Source organism: Chiloscyllium punctatum, chromosome 23 (assembly GCF_047496795.1).
Source record: "Chiloscyllium punctatum isolate Juve2018m chromosome 23, sChiPun1.3, whole genome shotgun sequence".
NCBI classification, from domain to species: Eukaryota; Metazoa; Chordata; class Chondrichthyes; order Orectolobiformes; family Hemiscylliidae; genus Chiloscyllium; species Chiloscyllium punctatum.
In genome coordinates, this window is record NC_092761.1 from 76,064,879 (window position 1) to 76,081,713 (window position 16,835).

Here is a 16,835-nt window from a genome sequence, read left to right on the forward strand (position 1 = left end):
CTGCTTTCTGCTTACTCTAGGAGTCAGCTCTGTGTTAGCTTGATCTGTGTCATGTGCTTTGCATGTGTAAGTGAAGGGTGATTTGTGAGGAGATACTGACCTTTGCGGAGTTATTTCACAGTTTACAGAAGATAATGAGGCTGGGAACTGTAGCAGATTGCAAGGCAGTCATTTGTGCCCCAACAGGAATCCATTGGAAGATACATGGGTTTACTGCTATACTTCAACTTACTGTATTTGCATTTCAAAGATTTTGAAAATGTAAACATTTGCTGCTGTCATTTTCTCATTCCTAAATCTTCATTTTTGTTCAGTCAGGAGTTACAAGTTGTACTTGGGTTGCAACAGGCACAGAGCATCTGCAACTAACTATTCCATCACCAGCAAATTATTTTATACGTCAGTGAATTTCTGTCATGTTTGCCATTTGTTTCCCATTATATTCTTATTGCAAAGTAAAACACTTCACTCCATCCTTCCAGCCATCTGGATTCACTGTAAATTCAGGCAAGCTATTTAAAATCGATGATAGTATAATCATAAAGATTAAAAAGTCTTCTAAAATTTAATTACATTTTGTTGCTAACTTTAAACTTGAGTCTCTCCAGAATTTATTTTCCAAACATTTTGAATAATATGAACATCACAATAAAAAAAATGGGCAGGGATAGATCAAATGGCCCTTAAGCCTGGTCTGCTATTCAATAAAAATAATAGCTGAATGTCTAGCTGAACCCTACCTTTCCACCCACTTTTGCTATCTCTCGATTTCTCAGTTCTGAAGAAGTGTCACAAACCTGAAATATTGAGGTGGATGTCATGCAGTTCATCACTGTGGGGGTTGGAGCTACTTAATTGTTGGAGATTTGGATTTTGGATTGTTGGATTTTGTGTCTGTCTTTTGCCATGGGCAAACCTCCCTCAATTGTTGGAGGGTGGAGGGAACTGAAGTGAGATTCCTTGCCCCCAGCAGCTTCTTGAATAAAGCTCATGAATTGGTATCCATTATCCCTGAGCCCATTGTATTCTGGTGGAGCTGAGAGATTAAATGTTGAAATTCACACAACACCAGCTTATAGTCCAACAGGTTTATTTGGAAGTCCTAGTTATCAGATTGCTGCTGCTTCTAATACTTCCAAATAAGCCTGTTGGACTATAACCTGGTGTTGTGTGATTTTTAACTTTGCCCACCCCAGTCCAGCACTGGCACTTCCACATCAAGATTAATTTAGAGCTGTGTGGATTTCCGATACCCCTAAAAGGACGAGCAAGCCTGTCTGAGGGGTACTGGTGAGAGGACAGTCTACTACCATCAGGCATTAAAAGCCATCCTCACCCCATCCTTGCCTCCAACACTCTGTGCAAACCTCTACCCATGACACCTGCTCTTTGATCCTTATCCTGCCCTTAGTAATCTCTTCTCTGGCTCCCGTGCCATTTCTTGGTCTTCTAGGTCTCTGGTGGTGCATTACTAGCCCCTGGCTACTGGTGATGCTGGTGAGCAACAGAGAGATGCCAGCCTCTAAATGGCAAGCTGATCTCAGTGGATGATACTTCCACCACCTGAGGACCACTTAATACTGTTGTGCCACCAGCCCTATTTAACTAATTGAGGTCCCCACTGGTTCAAAGACCAAAGAGTGAGACCCACATTGGACTGACTAAATCCAGCATATTAGAAGATTCCTTTACTATGCAGATGCTAGATATTTCAATTATTTTCTGTTTTTATTTCATATGTTTAATATTCACTATATTTTGCTTCAGTATTAGCACATTCCCATTCTAATCAGGCTGCCAGTGATTACATTGTTCAAATCCAGTTCCACTGAACACACTCTATAAGCCCATTGTTCAAGGTCACACCTCTGCCACCCTGATGTTACAGATCACTGCAATGATGAAAGGTTGAGTGGTGACCTTATAGATGTTTATTAAATCATGGGGGGCATAGATCAGGTGAATGGCTATGGGTGGGGGAGTCCAAATCTAAAAGGCATAGCTTTAAAGTGAGAGAGGAAAGATTTAAAAGAGACCTGAGGGGCAACTTTTTCATGCAGAGGGTAGTGTGGGTATGGAATGAGCTGCCAGAGAAAGCATTAGAGGTGGGTACAGTTACAGTATTTAAAAGACATTTGGACAGGTATATGAGTGGGAAAGGTTTAGAGAGATATGGGCCAATAGCAGGCAAATGGGACTAGTTCAGTTTAAGTTGGCATGAATGAGTTGGACCAAAATGTTTGTTTCTATGCTGTATGACTCTATGATGCTACGAATACCGATCCTTATTGCTTGTCTTGTGTATGGTCTTGCCTGGTCTAGATCTCCTATATATTGCCCCAATGACAAGTTGAAATGGAAAGCTCCTGAAATACAGCATACAAGATTGAAGATTACCGTATTGTGCCAAGAGAAAGTCACATGTATCAGTGTATGTGGTGTGGAGTATTTGGGTGGAGTGACTATTGCAATTGAATGGGTAGTGGTGTGTGCAAACTATGAAATTTGGGTGTACATTTTGCAGTTGTGCTAAACGTGTAAGGGTGAGATGAAGTTATCAATGTGTGGTAAAAAATCATGGTTAGAAAAGACTATTATTAGGTGTTTGAAGGGGTGTAGTAAATGAAGTATCATGTGAAGCTATTAATTTATTTTTTAGGATATGGCATGTTACATTCAGCAACATTGGCAATGGCTCAGTGGTTTAACACTGCTGTCATACAGCACCAAGGATCTGAGTTTGATCTCACCCTGGGCGACTGTCTGTGTGGAGTTTGCACATTCTCCCCTGTGTCTGCGTTGGTTTCTTCTGGGTGCTCAGGTTTCCTCTGACAGTTCAAAGATGTGCAGGGTAAGTGGATTGGCCATGTTAAAGTGCCCATAGAGTAATGGGATGGGTCTGGGTTAAATGTTCTTTGTAGGTTTGGTGTGGACTCAAAAGGTCGAATGGCCTGTTTCCAAACTGTAAGTTTTCTGTGATTAAACACAGGGTTTTGTCAAGGTGTAAAAAATTGTCTAGTAGTTAATTCAGTGATGCTTCCCTTTTTTAATTTGCTACAGGCTGTTCAAATCAAGCACTTTTGACAACAAGACCTTGGCATTTTAGTGCAGGTGCATTATTAGGAGCTGTTGCCTAACATTCATGGTACTTTGTGTTTTAACTGAGTTTAGTACATAAGCTTAAATTTACAACTTAAATACAGTTTGGGTATCAACCATGGCTTAGTTGCTAATGTCCCGCAATCAAAAGGCTTTGGGTTCAAGTTGGTTTCCAGAGGCATGCGTTAGGAGCTTTGAGGCGACATGTGTTAACATGAGAAAGAATTTAAACGAAGGAAAGTATGAGCTTTTTTTATTGCGTGGATAAAAAGCTAATCATCATTTTGAACTTTACAGATTTAAATGATTATTTTAACAAAATACATCTTTGTGTTTGAAATAAACCTGCTTAGTTATTGTCGATGCACAATGGTTATAGAGAACACCTTTGATTGGAGGGGCAGGTTTGATGGTTGTGATCATTCACAATTTTGTTCTTTACTCACCAGATGTGAATGTTACAGACTGGGCCATCATTATTGGACCATCCTTAATTGCCCAGGAGAAGTTGGTGATGAGCTGCTTCTTGAACTGCTGCAGACCTTGAGGTGTAGGAGCACTTACAATACATTTTGGAAGGGAGTTCCTCCATTTGGTTCAGAAGGAATGGGGAGATAAAGCTCTGAGTCAGGATGACGTGCGGCTTGAAGGAGAATTTACAGGTGATAATGTTCACAAGTATCTGTTGTCCTTAATTAATATGCCTTATGTAGTTGAGATGATAATTTATTCTGTATATTCTAGTAAATGTTTTTGTTTACAATAAGAATCAATCGCAAAAAAAAATGAACATTCACTATAAAGATGAGTTAACTACCAAAATAACAATAAAAGTAAGTTAAGTAATGCAGTAACTCAGATTTAGATCTATTTTAATTTCAATATCTTTCCAATGATACATAAATTGAAGGCCTGTCTTTTGATAACTGTATGTCCAAATTATATAGTCTACCAGAACCATTTGAAGATTTAGTTTAGAAATAGGAATTTTCATAATCTTGCAGCTCCCAATAGATGTAATTTTAGTTCATTTATTTTAATTTTAAAAATGTTTGCAGGGGGTACAGAGTGACTGATCTGCAACTTATAAATGTATCTGAATTATTGATTAAAAACAATAGCCTGCATCAATTAAGGGAAAATAAAGTGGCTTTCTTCAGGCTTTGGGTCTGCTTTATTACAGTGACGAAGACAGACTTTCCTTTTCTGGAGGTCTAAAGATGACTAATATTTCATTCAAACCGATAAGGTGTTCTGTGACTTAGAAGCAAATCATATAGTTTATTGAGAGCCAGAAGACCTGGGCAACTAATCACTATTCTCCAGAACAATTAGCTACTTGTTGCTGGCCAAATCTCATTTTGTAAGCATTACTTGCTGCCAGTTCATCTGCAACTAACGCTCCCCATTCATTGAACAAACAAGTGGAAACAGCACCTACAATAAGTGCTGGCAGGTCGCTTTTAAAAAAGTGCAGCTATCCCTGGTTTTTAAAATGATCCATTTTCCCATTTCAGTCCACAATCAAAAATACAACAAAAATGAAAAGAGATACAGACTTTATAAACTTAGTATAAAACACAAGCTCTTATCATAGATTTCTCCCGATGTTAATTTCCATTGAAGTCAAAAGGTAGCATTTTTCTATTCATCCATGAGAAGTGACAAGGTGAGCATTTGTCGCCCTTTCCTAACTGCCCTTGACTAGGTGATGGTAAGCTACCTCTTTGAACATCTACAATCCATCTGATGTACGTATATCCAAAGTGTAGCTAAAGCAGTGATAAGCATGTTTAAGGCTCTTACAAGGCAAAATATTACTTTATAGGTTGTATGAATGGGATGTAAAATGCTTTGAAATTAGCAATCAATTAGTTTAGTGCTTTGTCACACAAAGATGGATTGAAAGGTGACTGTTACCAATTCCGGATTGTATGTTGAAAAAAGCATATTTTAGGTGAAATTTACAAATTGTATATTACAAAAATAAGACTGTAATATCCAAAATGCAAGTTAAGTTGCTGATAAAGATTGTAATACAGAACCACATTAATCTGTTTGCAGAGATCTTAATTGTTTTCCTACAACTTTTGAACCTTCATCCATTGATGAAAAATCTTTTATGTGAGGATTAAGATCTCAAAATCTTTATTAGCCTGTGGTCCAGTATATCATAATGCGAAGAAAATAATGTGGGTCATTTTTTGTTCATTTAATGATGTACCCCATGGCAGATTACTTCATTGTTTAGAATTTAACAAAATTGCTCTGTTGGAACTATTTCTTGCAGCGACAGACCAAAACCAAAAAAAAAGAAATGCAAATAGATTCAATAAACATTTATCCCTAAGGAAGATTGAACTTCAATGCATTCTAACCTTGAGCATTTTGCATTGTGTTCTATTAATTTTGATTTAAGAATGCAGTGAATGCAAATTGAAAAGATTATGCAAAATGGGATCCTTGCTTTCCTCACAAAAAGACTTATTTGAAATGTTTATTAACTCACTTGGTAATTTTCTTTTACATCATCTGATCTTTTACCAATATGTCAACATCTCCATGCAGCTTGATCTGGGATTGTACAGGAAGGAGCTGGGAATCTGCACAGCATCACCTTGAGAGGAAAATTATTACCCAGTAGTAAAAACCAGGAATCATGGCTGTGAACTTTCACAGGGAGCCCTGGATTCAAACCAAAATGGTCACAGAATACAATCACCTAAAACATTCAGTGACAGTTTTCAGGAACAACACTGATCCACGCTAAAACAAAACTTTTACAGGAGCTTTACCAAATAACATTTGACACTGAGCCACTCCAGCAGATTTCTAGTGATGTTACAATATCACCTACAAAGGTTGCAGTGCGCAACAGAATCACAACCTGAGATGAACAGAGAGTTGGATGTAATCTAGAGTAAGAGTTGTTACAGCAAGCGAGGAGATTGTTTGGAAAATTGTGCAGAGATATATGCAAAGAGCAGGGGAGTTGGATATTATTTTCAAAGAAACTCTACAAGAATGATGAGGTGATTATTTTCCTTCTTTGCTGTGTTTTTCTACAATATCCAGAATGTTTTGACCATTACCCAAGAAATCTACTGGACATGAGTATACCAAAAGAACAGATACAAAAAAGCAGCTTTATCTTTTGGTGGAGTACCACAACTGTAGATATATCAATACTGAATATTTCCTGTGCACATTACAGCTCCAAAAGGGTCCATGTCAAACACATGTCAGGATACGGTTTTCAAAAAAAGTTTATACTATTCATACATTTAGATAATTGAACAGAAAGATAGATACTTGCCTTATTGAAAAATCCTCATGGTCCCACATACGGAAATGTGAGCAAGGGGCATCAAGAAAATATGTAATCTCAATTTAGAGAATAGTTATAGATAGTCATTCAAATAAAGTATAGAATGTAAAAGGATTACACAATTATTAACATTACAGTGTACAAATAATTACAATATTGCAAAGTACAGGTCTATCAATACGTAGAACATAAATGGAAGGTCAACTACACTGTGGATTCAATCTAAAAGTTGATCAATCACAAGTTGTCAGGTTTTAATAATCATCGGACCTTTGAGTATATTATTATTCATTCACAGGACTGGGGTGTTTTCCCTAATTGCTCTATAGAAGGTGGTGGTTGAGTCACTTTCTTGAACTTTATCTCACCTATACATGGAATTATTTATTTAATCCAGCTACTCTGATATTATTTTACAGAATATTGATTAGATTACATTACAGTGTGGAAACAGGCCTTCGGCCCAACAAGTCCACACCGACCTGCCGAAGCGCAACCCACCCATACCCCTACATTTACCCCTTACATAACACTACAGGCAATTTAGCATGGCCAATTCACCTGACCTGTACAACTTTGGACTGTGGGAGGAAACCGGAGCACTCGGAGGAAACCCACGCAGACAACGTGCAAACTCCACACAGTCAGTTGCCTGAGGCGGGAATTGAACCCAGGTCTCTGGCGCTGTGAGGCAGCAGTGCTAACCACTGTGCCACCGTGCCACCCACAAATTGAAAAGTTGTTAACTACTGAGTTTCTCTCCAAATAATCCAGGTTGGCCTGAATAATTCCATGTTATTACTGAGGGTTCCTGTTACGTAACCTGAAAATATATAATAGATTCACACTGTCATTGCATGGCTGGATAAGCAAATTCAGGAAAGTGAGCATTTGTTCCAGAATCAATTGCTTTAACTAAACTGTAGGAAAAGAGCCAGGCCACAAACCATGAAGATTTTGTCATCTTCAATCAGAGAGCCTCATCTAAGTGATATTTTCTACAACAAAGCTTTTGGTTTCCTTGTCAGGGAATTGGACAACACAGTTTAATGTTATGATTTTATACAGACTTGCAGGCTAGTTGCCAAGAAGATCAGCACCAAACAGCTTGCAGGAGGCCTTTAAAGCTTTGACTGAATGTCATGTTTTAAATGCATGTTTTAAATTATGTCTAAAAATCCATATAGTGCTTTTCTTTTTCCACTTCCCTTCAATTGTTGTTACATCATCAGTACAGAACCTTTTGGAAAACCACTTCTAAGTGTTTCTATTACTAATGCATTTGAGTTTCAGAGGACAGTCTCCCCAGACACGGCACCAAAGTCAGCTGTGTTCCACTGTGTCTATGTTCATGTAGTCCAAAGGATTCAGTGAAGGATTATGCTGGCTCAGCTTTTTACTTCTAAAGAAGAAGAAAAAAACTGTGACAACATTGCCTTTATTTGGAAGAGGAATCAGCTTTCTGATTCACTTCATAAAATATTTTGGTAATGATTTTCATTGGAGTAAAAAGATGGAAGGGTATAAGGCTTTTGTCAGTCAGGATGAGAAATATCATTGTTGGTAACAACGAAGGTAACATATTAGTAGATCCAGCCCAACATTCCTTGAATTTGTTGAAGTGTTCCATGATGCTGTTTCCAATTCTTTAACAGAGGTTTGATAATTTAGAGGGCTCCAGCTTTAAGTTGGAACAAGTGGTGAACATAGGCCAAGCTGCAGACTCATTCTGGCTCATCCATGCCAATGAGCTTCCTGGCCTCATTTCAGTTGACCATGTCCAACACCCTGCCCAAAGCCACTGGTAGTGGTGGTGGGCAAGTGAGGAGGAAGACTCCCATTGGTGATGTACAGCAGTAGTCTCCAGCAAGGTAAGTTAAGGTGATTGAACAAAGCCTGGAGCGTGGGAGGCTCATCAATTCTTTGTGGAGCTTAGAGGAGTATTCCAGGCATATTATATCCATAGGAAACCTTTAAGAGTAAAATTGCTTTTGCTTGAAAGGAAAGCCATCTGTTTATGACCAATGCAACTTCTGTTTGTTTGGTTTTCGTTAAGTTTTACTGCTCTTCAATAAAAATGTCTGGTTTGAAGCATTAAAAGGCTTATTTGTACGTGATGGTCCCACATTGAACATTGAGAAGATGCTGGGCTACAGTAGGTGTTCAGGAAAGAGTGTCAGTGATTTAGGCAGAGATGTATGATGGGCTATGCTGAAGAACCTGTGTGTAAGATGTGTGTAGCTAAGAACTGGTAAGATTAGATTACTTAAAGTGTGGAAATAGGCGTTGGCCCAACAAGTCCACACCGACCTGCCGAAGCGCAACCCACCCAGACCCATTTCCCTACATTTACCCCTTCACTACGGGCAATTTAGCATGGCCAATTCACCTAACAAGCACATTCTTGGACTGTGGGAGGAAATCGGAGCACCCGGAGGAAACCCACGCAGACATGGGGAGAATGTGCAAATTCCACACAGTCAGTTGCCTTTGGGTTTTGATGATTAAACATTAATCGGTGCAGAATTGTACAATTGTATGTGCAAGGAATCGTCAGCCATGCTATCTGTGCGCCTCTGATGAGTGTGAGAATCGGGTTAGCATTAGAAGATGGTCTGCCACAAGGGCATGGTACCTAGTTCATGAGGTGAATTTGGAAGATAGTATGAGAAAGCTCGCTTGGCTTGCAAAGAGAAACCTTCCAAAAAAAATCAATGAAGGTGACATATTGGCAGGTCCAGCCCAACATTCCTTGAAGTTCTTGAAGTGCTCCATGATGACATCAGCGCTTTGGGGAAGTGCTGGCTGATGTTGTACTGCCTGTTGCTTCAATTACTGTCTGCCCATTGATCACCTTTCACAAGTCCATCTCTCTCTTATGGCTTGGGGGCAAAATCCACATTAAACTGGGGGTTTTCCAAGCAGATTTGTTCTCCACTCTTTCCCAAATCTACAGCTCTGAGAGTAGCACTGGCAGAAGGCTTGCTGAAGCATTGAACCAGCTAGTCTGTGTACTCCTGCCTCAGTGTGCTTCCTCCAGGATCAGTTTTCTAGCAATAATGATTACTTGCCTTCAGGCATGAAACTCATCCAGTAATTAATTAACCATAACTCCAAGATGACTAGGAGAATGGATTATTTTGCAAGTCACATAGATCCCACTGAGAATCAGGAGTTTGTTAGCTCAGCAAAGGTGAAGTCATGGTGGGAGGTCATTGCTAGCTACAACTGGCAAGCACTCGGTTCAACGAAGTAAATCATGACAAGGCTCTGTGTTTGGCTTAATTCATTAATAAATTAATGACCCCCTAATAAAATATAAATCCTCAATACAGATAGATGAAGGAGCTCACTGGAGTAAATTCAGAACATAATGAAACATAAGAAGATGAAGATCAAAGAAGGACCTGTAAAAACAATGACTAGGTATATAAGACATAACAATAAGTTAATATTTTAGCAGTGGAACTATAAGAAGTTCATTAAAGAGATTGAAATAAAGTAGAATCTATGGATGAGCTTGAGATAATTACTACAATAACTTATTCATCTCCTAGTGGATACCAAGAGAAAATGAGGAGCATTCTTCCTTAGTAGCAATAATCCAAGTAGAATTAATGTCAGCATAAATCAGTTGAAAGGTTGAAACTGACTTAAAGGGTTCAAAACGAATATTTCTCCATGAATAGTTCATTTCTCTGAGAGTAGTCAGAGAACCAAGAGTGCAGAAGGTATGGAGAATTAATGGTTATTTTTAAAGGAGTCAATAATGACTGGGGATGGACTGTACAATGTACAGACTGCTAATGTCTCATTAAGTATCATGCTCTCAGCTACACTGCCAGTTCATCTCCTTCTTGCTGTCCTTACTTAGATGGTGAGAGGCTGCTTCCCAGGAGTTACGCCAGACGGCACTTATTTGGCACAACAAGGATCCTGAAATGGTCCCTTTGCCAGTGAATTTTATAGGTTTGGAAGATTCCGGTCAGTGAACGAGATAGGCAAATCTCACTGTCTAAAATTGGTGGTAGCCAGTTCAAGGAGTGCAGATTTGGAAAATCTGTTGAGCACATAACAAAGAGTAAAGACTTTTTTATTTTTAATGGGATGAAATGTGATAGGAGATTGATAAATATTACTGTTCATTTATGTATGTTGGTTTATACTTCATTGAATCTGAGTGTTTTCTACTTACTTTTCAACATACAATGAAGGATTTTGGCTTCAAACACTATACAAAAAAAATCTAGTCTTTAATCTCAAAGCCATTTGCAAGTTGGCTAGCACATTCTCCTAAATCATGACAGTGATTTCATTAAAGAAGTACTTTGTTGACTGTAATGGATTCTAGACATTCTTGGGAAATGCAAGGATGTTCCATTCTATTCCACATGTACTCAGCGCAATGGCAGATGCTTGGCTGATTGCTTGCTGACGTTTCAGCCTGAATTCTTTCAGCTTAGCAGTTTTTGTTAGTGGTGCTTTGCCATTGTCTTCCATTCTCAGGAATAGGGGGAGGAGCAAGTGTCAAATCCCCCAACTGAAACAGGGATGAAGCCCACATTGTTCATGGTAAACTGAACCAAACACTATCAAACCAACTGAGCTCACCAGTCCATATGCACGATTCAATATAAATGCAACTAATCCTATTACTACAGCCCAGGCCACACTATCATAAATACATATTGGAAACAATAATGTTCTCCTGTGAGGTCTGATTCTGGGACTGACCAATGATAAATTATCCAAGAAAAATGCAATGTGAACTCGAATTTTCTAAAAACACAACTGACTTTAGTCTACTTTGATAATCCTCTGTGTTTTAGTAATGCTCCGTGTTCAGTGATTAGCATCATGCAGAATAGGGCATAAGAAAATTCATTATTTAGCTTTAAAGAAATGCAAATGCTTTTTATTCCCATAACGTGATAGCGATTTTTCATTGTGTATTTTGATCACCTCATGATATAACCCATTTTGACCTACTTGGATCCTCCGTAAAAACATTGCCAGACACAAATCAATACTAAACATTCCTCAGGAGTTGCTCAGAATTGTTAGCAACTAGGATGAAGCAGATATAATAGAGTAACAACTAAAATTGAATTCCGTGTAATTTTGTTATCTATCCTGTCTGGAAGAATAGATTGGTTTATGACCTAAAGTGGGTTTGCTCATGCAATTGCTATGTGCTTCTCTTCACACCGAGGCAGATGTATATGCGTGTATGTGCAATCAGATCTTCACCATGAACATTTAAAAAGGCAAATTCAGATTTCTTTTCCAATCCATGGAAACAAGAAAGAGATGATTAAAATAAATAAACTCAGTGATGACAGAGCATTGAAAAATATTTACTATCATATTTTCTAGTTTCTATCCAACATGTTCACTAATGTCCTTCATGGAAGAAAACCTGTCATCCCTAATTAAACTGGCTAAAATACTTCTTACAACAATCTTCAGTAGTACTCTTAGGGATGAGCATTAAGTTCCAGCATTGCCAGCAATGCTCGTATTTCATGCATGGAAAGAATAAAACATCCTTGAGTCCCAGTCTTAAAACCATACAATTTTAGAAAATCAGGATTAGAAACCTTAATAGAGCATTAGCATTGATTATGTGGAATAATGATTCTGGATCATAAGCCTAAACAGGTAAGACGGTTTGGAAACTAGGACAGATTGAAGGTTCCATGATCTCAGCATTACCCTTGAAAAGTGACGAACAGAGCAGCAATTGTACATCCTGTTTTATGTGGGAGATGATAAACTTCAGTGAAAGATGAACATGCTCCATGTACTAAAGCAAGCAAAACTTTCTTGTGTGTTTGGCAAAGTGTTTGAAAAGAAGGTTCACTTCTGAACTTCATTCTCCCTTTGAAAACAACTAGAGCGTGAGTGTGTGTGCAGGAATCATTCTGCCTGGAGGCAACAATTTATTTTTTTCTGTCCATTGTATTCTAGCTGTCTGCTTAATGCCAGAATGCATTCTAAGTTACATTTTTGAAATGGTTTCATGATGATTTTGTTTATTCGAACAGGCTCATAATTGAAGCAAAGTTCAAAGAATCTAGCAGCTGAATGGTTAGTGCAGCAAGGTTTAAAATCACTGTTTTAAAATCACAGAGTTTCCAGCTTCATGTAAACAGTTGTAGTGTAGTGCAGAAATAGAACAAATTAACAAATCTCCTGTCACATTGCAACAGGTTGTCAGACCAAGTGTAATTTTGCAAGTGAAACAGTGTTAGAAGCACGAAAATGTGAGAGGAGTGTCCGTGGGAGAAGATGAGTTTTAATTCGACTTGTGCCTTTGTTGAAAGGCTTTGTAATTACAACTTAAAAAGTTTACTTAGGAATGTATAATGTTAATAGGCAGAGATACAGTTTTGATATGTTTCAGGAAAAGACATTACAAAGGGAAATTTGCTTAGAATTAGAATTAGGGCCTTTGAGCAAATAACTTAAAAATTTGTGATGTATTTATTGCCTCAAGGATCTATTTTGAACAGTCAATATTACAAATGCTTTCTAGCTTATCTTGTGCCAAGTATAATCAAGCCTTTTAAACTCAACAACTACAGGTCATCAGTTTAACATTAGTGGTGGATAAGTTTTTAGAGACAATAAGTCTGGACAAAACTAAGTCACAATGAACGAGTGCAGCATAAGGTGGAAAGCCAGGATTAATTTGTTAAAGGTAAAACAACTGTAATCAACCTCGTTGCATTTTTGATAAGATAATAGACTTGATGAGAGTAATACAATTAATATGTATGTAGACCTTCAAAAGGAGTTTGATAAAGTGTTATAATGTAAGCACAGTTGAAGCTCATCATATAAAATAAATGAATTTGGTTGAACGAAAGGAAACAGGAGTAATGATAAGCAGTTGTATTTTGAACTGGAGTAAGGCATACAAGGTATATAATGAGTTAGACTGGGATGTGGCAGGCATAATTTCAAACTTCACCTCGAATTATGAGGAATATAGTGAGAGGCTTCAGAAAGACATAGGGCTGAATGTTATCAAAAAATGGTTAAGTGACCGTTTTGGTCAGTGTCATGAAAATTTCCCTTTGTGAGCCTTAATGTGTTTTCTCCTGATATTTTCTCATTGACTATGCCTCATGCCCCATCATACTCTCCCACTTTCCATAGAATGGAAGTATTGACCACTGCTGGGACCTCTAGGGTTCACTGGTATTGACACCAGTCATATACCATGTCAACTGCTGCCAGCCTGCAGCTGCTCTGTTTGTCCCAGACAAAGGGTAATTGGTGAAAGAGACCTGTGGATTCTGCTAGATAGACAGTGGATATGATTACTACCCATTGAGCATACCCTGAGATGTCAGTGAGTGATGGGCATGCTTGAGTCGCCAAGCACATTTCCTTCATGTCTGGAATTGTTGCAAACCAGTTTTGATTCCGGTGGGTGAGAGAATGTGATATTGCATTTTAATGAGGTGAGATAATGAAATAGGAGAAAGTGAGGACTGCAGATGCTGGAGATCAGAGTCGAGAGTATGGTGCTGGAAAAGCACAGCCAGTCAGGCAGCATCTGAGGAGCAGGAGAATTGATGTTTTGAGCATATGTTTCCTGATGAAGAGCTTATGCATATGCACCACACTCTTGACTGAGATATGTAATACTGAGGATTTTATTGAATGGTAATACATACCATTGCACACAATAGTGAGAACCATGTCTTACCATTCATAACTAGATTGAAAAATGAAACCTTTTGCTCTTGATGTCATGAAGATCCTCACTAGCCATCTTATGCAATTCTCCAAACCTTTTCACCAATGCCCATGGGCATGGGAAGATTACACCCACTGTCTAGTGGTACATGTGACCACATTGCAGTAGACATCTAATGCAGAGAAATGTGGAGTGGAGTAAGAAAGAGGAGAGGCAATATTAAAAAAGGATACAATTCCAAAGGTGGTGAAGGAGCAGAGGGGATATATGTGCACAAATCTTCGAATGTGGCAGAGAATGTTGAAAAAGTAGTTGAAATAGCAATCAAGATCTGGGACTTTAAAAAAGAGACATAGGCAGGGACCTGGGTTTGATTCCAGCCTTGGGCGATTGTCTGTGTGGAGTTTGCATATTCTCCCCGTGTCTGTGTGAGTTTCCTCCGAGTGCTCTGGTTTCCAAAGATGTGCAGGTTAAGTGACTTGGCCATGCTAAATTGCCCATAGTATTTGGGACTGTTTAAGTTAGATGTATTAGTCAGGGTAAATGTAGAGTAATAGGGTAGGGGAGTGGGTCTGGTTGGGTTACTCTTTGGAGAATCTGCATGGACTTGTTGGGCCAAAGGACCTGTTTCCATACTGTAGGGATTCTATGATTCTATGATTGATGATAATACAAAAATAAAGAAATTATTATAGAGCTCTGTTCAGCCTCACCTGGAGCATTGTGGTCAATTCCAGATGCTGCACATTAGGAAGGATATGAAGGCTTGAGGGAGGGTGCAGAAAGATTGGGGAGAATGGTTTTAAGATTAGGAGACTTCAGCTGCAAGATATATATTGATATTTGGAGCAGTTGGAGTTGTTGCCTTTACAGAAGAGAAGAATGGGAGGGGATTTGGCAAAAGGGCTCAAAACCATGAGGAGTCCATCCAGAGTCAATAGAATGAAACTGCTCCTGTTGATGGAGGATTGAGAACCAATACACAACAAGTTAACGTAATTGGTAAAAGAATCAAATGCAATCCATTTCACCCAACAAATAGCTAAGACTGGGCATAAACTACCTGAACGTTTGACAGCTTTTAAAAGACAATTGGATGAGAAGGACTACAGGAAAAGGAGAAGAGAATGGGACTATTTGACATGTTCTTGCTCAGAGGACTGGCATAGACACCACAGTTGAATGACCCCTCTGTGTTGTAACCATTCTATAATTCTTATGAATTAATACAAACAGACTGTTTTGATCTCTCAAAGATTATTATTCTGCTCACTCCATCCAATTTTCAGTATAAAGTAATAGCTTCAGCAATTCCAAAAGACAATGGTTAGTGAGCACTGATACAATCACTCATTTGCCTTGAAAGGGCGTCATGCTCCAGGGCGACATTCAGTTTCAAATTCTACAAGCATGAAGAATTATTGCTGAACAATGAGGTAACTATAAAAGAATAAAGCATCAGTATATGGTCCGGTAAAGGTCCTACATTAAAACAGAACCTTTTAAAACAGAGCTGATCTATCTTTTACGGAAGTGGAACATGTCACAGTGTTCATTCAGGTGATGCTTACAATCAATCATGTGTAGACCAGTTTTAAAATCTGTAAATAAGCCTCTTTTTAAACTCGCTTAGTAAAACTCCAAGAGAAGTCTGAGATTTCTGTTTCACTGAATGGTCATTATATGACATGCACGGTTACTTTCCCTGGTTGGTGCAGAAGCAACGTATCATCTCTCTATTCTAAACAGGTAATTAAGTTACAGTCATTCAGCACTGACATGTGACTGAACAAAGTTCTAAAGACAGTGACGATAATGCTAAAGGTTTATTTGGGTGACAGAACTAATAGAATAAATGAAAGAGTATCAATGGTGCAATTTATTTGGACTTTCAGAAAGTTTTTGATAAAGGCTCAGGGAAGATGCTATTGTTTAAAGTCAAAGCACATGGGATTGGTGGTAGTATACCGGAAAGGACTGAGAATTGGTTAACTGACAGGAAACAGAGTAAAAATAAATGGGTCATTTTCGGAGAGGAAGGCAAAGAGAAATGAAGTACCCCTGGGATCAGTGAGTGGGCCCCAGTTATTCAGGTTATATTTCAATGATTTGGATGAGGAAATCAAGTGTAATATTTCCATGGTTGCTAACAACACAAAACTCAGTGGGTGTATGAACAGTGAGAAGGATGTAAAGAGGTTTCAGAGCATTTTAGATGAGTTGAAAGAGTGCGCTGATGCAGAAAAACATGGACAGATCAAGTTTTCCACTTTGGTAGAAAAAAACAGAACAGTAATGTATAATTTAAATTGTGACTGACTGTGAGAGAATGGAAGTGACTTGTGTATACTGGTCATTGCAAACAGTTAGGAACCAAATGGCATTTTGACCTTCATTGGAAAAGAGTTTGAGTACAAGAGCAAGGATGTTTTTCGGCAGCTGGAAAGACTTTGGTTCAATCGTATTTGGAGTGTTATATGTGGCTTTTATTTAATTATCTAAAGAAAAAGCATACTTGTGATAGAGGAAGTGCAGTGAAATTTCACCAGATTGATATTTGGGAGGTCAGGTTTGTCATGTGAGGAGAGATTGAGTCAACTGAGCCTGATTCACTTGAATCGAGAAGAATGAGAAAGGGTCTCATTGAAATATATAAAATTCTGAGAGGGCTGAACAGACTGGATGTAAGAATAATGA

General features: G+C 38.4%; 1 long non-coding RNA gene across 1 annotated transcript in view; it reads left to right on the plus strand.

Annotated features, from left to right (window-relative positions):
* The window catches only part of LOC140493993 (uncharacterized), a 131,772-nt gene that overhangs the window by 9,313 nt on the left and 105,624 nt on the right, over positions 1 to 16,835 (plus strand). The window contains exon 2 of the long non-coding RNA XR_011963824.1: positions 3,549 to 3,761. This is a non-coding gene — a long non-coding RNA (uncharacterized lncRNA). The remainder of the gene's footprint in view (positions 1 to 3,548; positions 3,762 to 16,835) is intronic.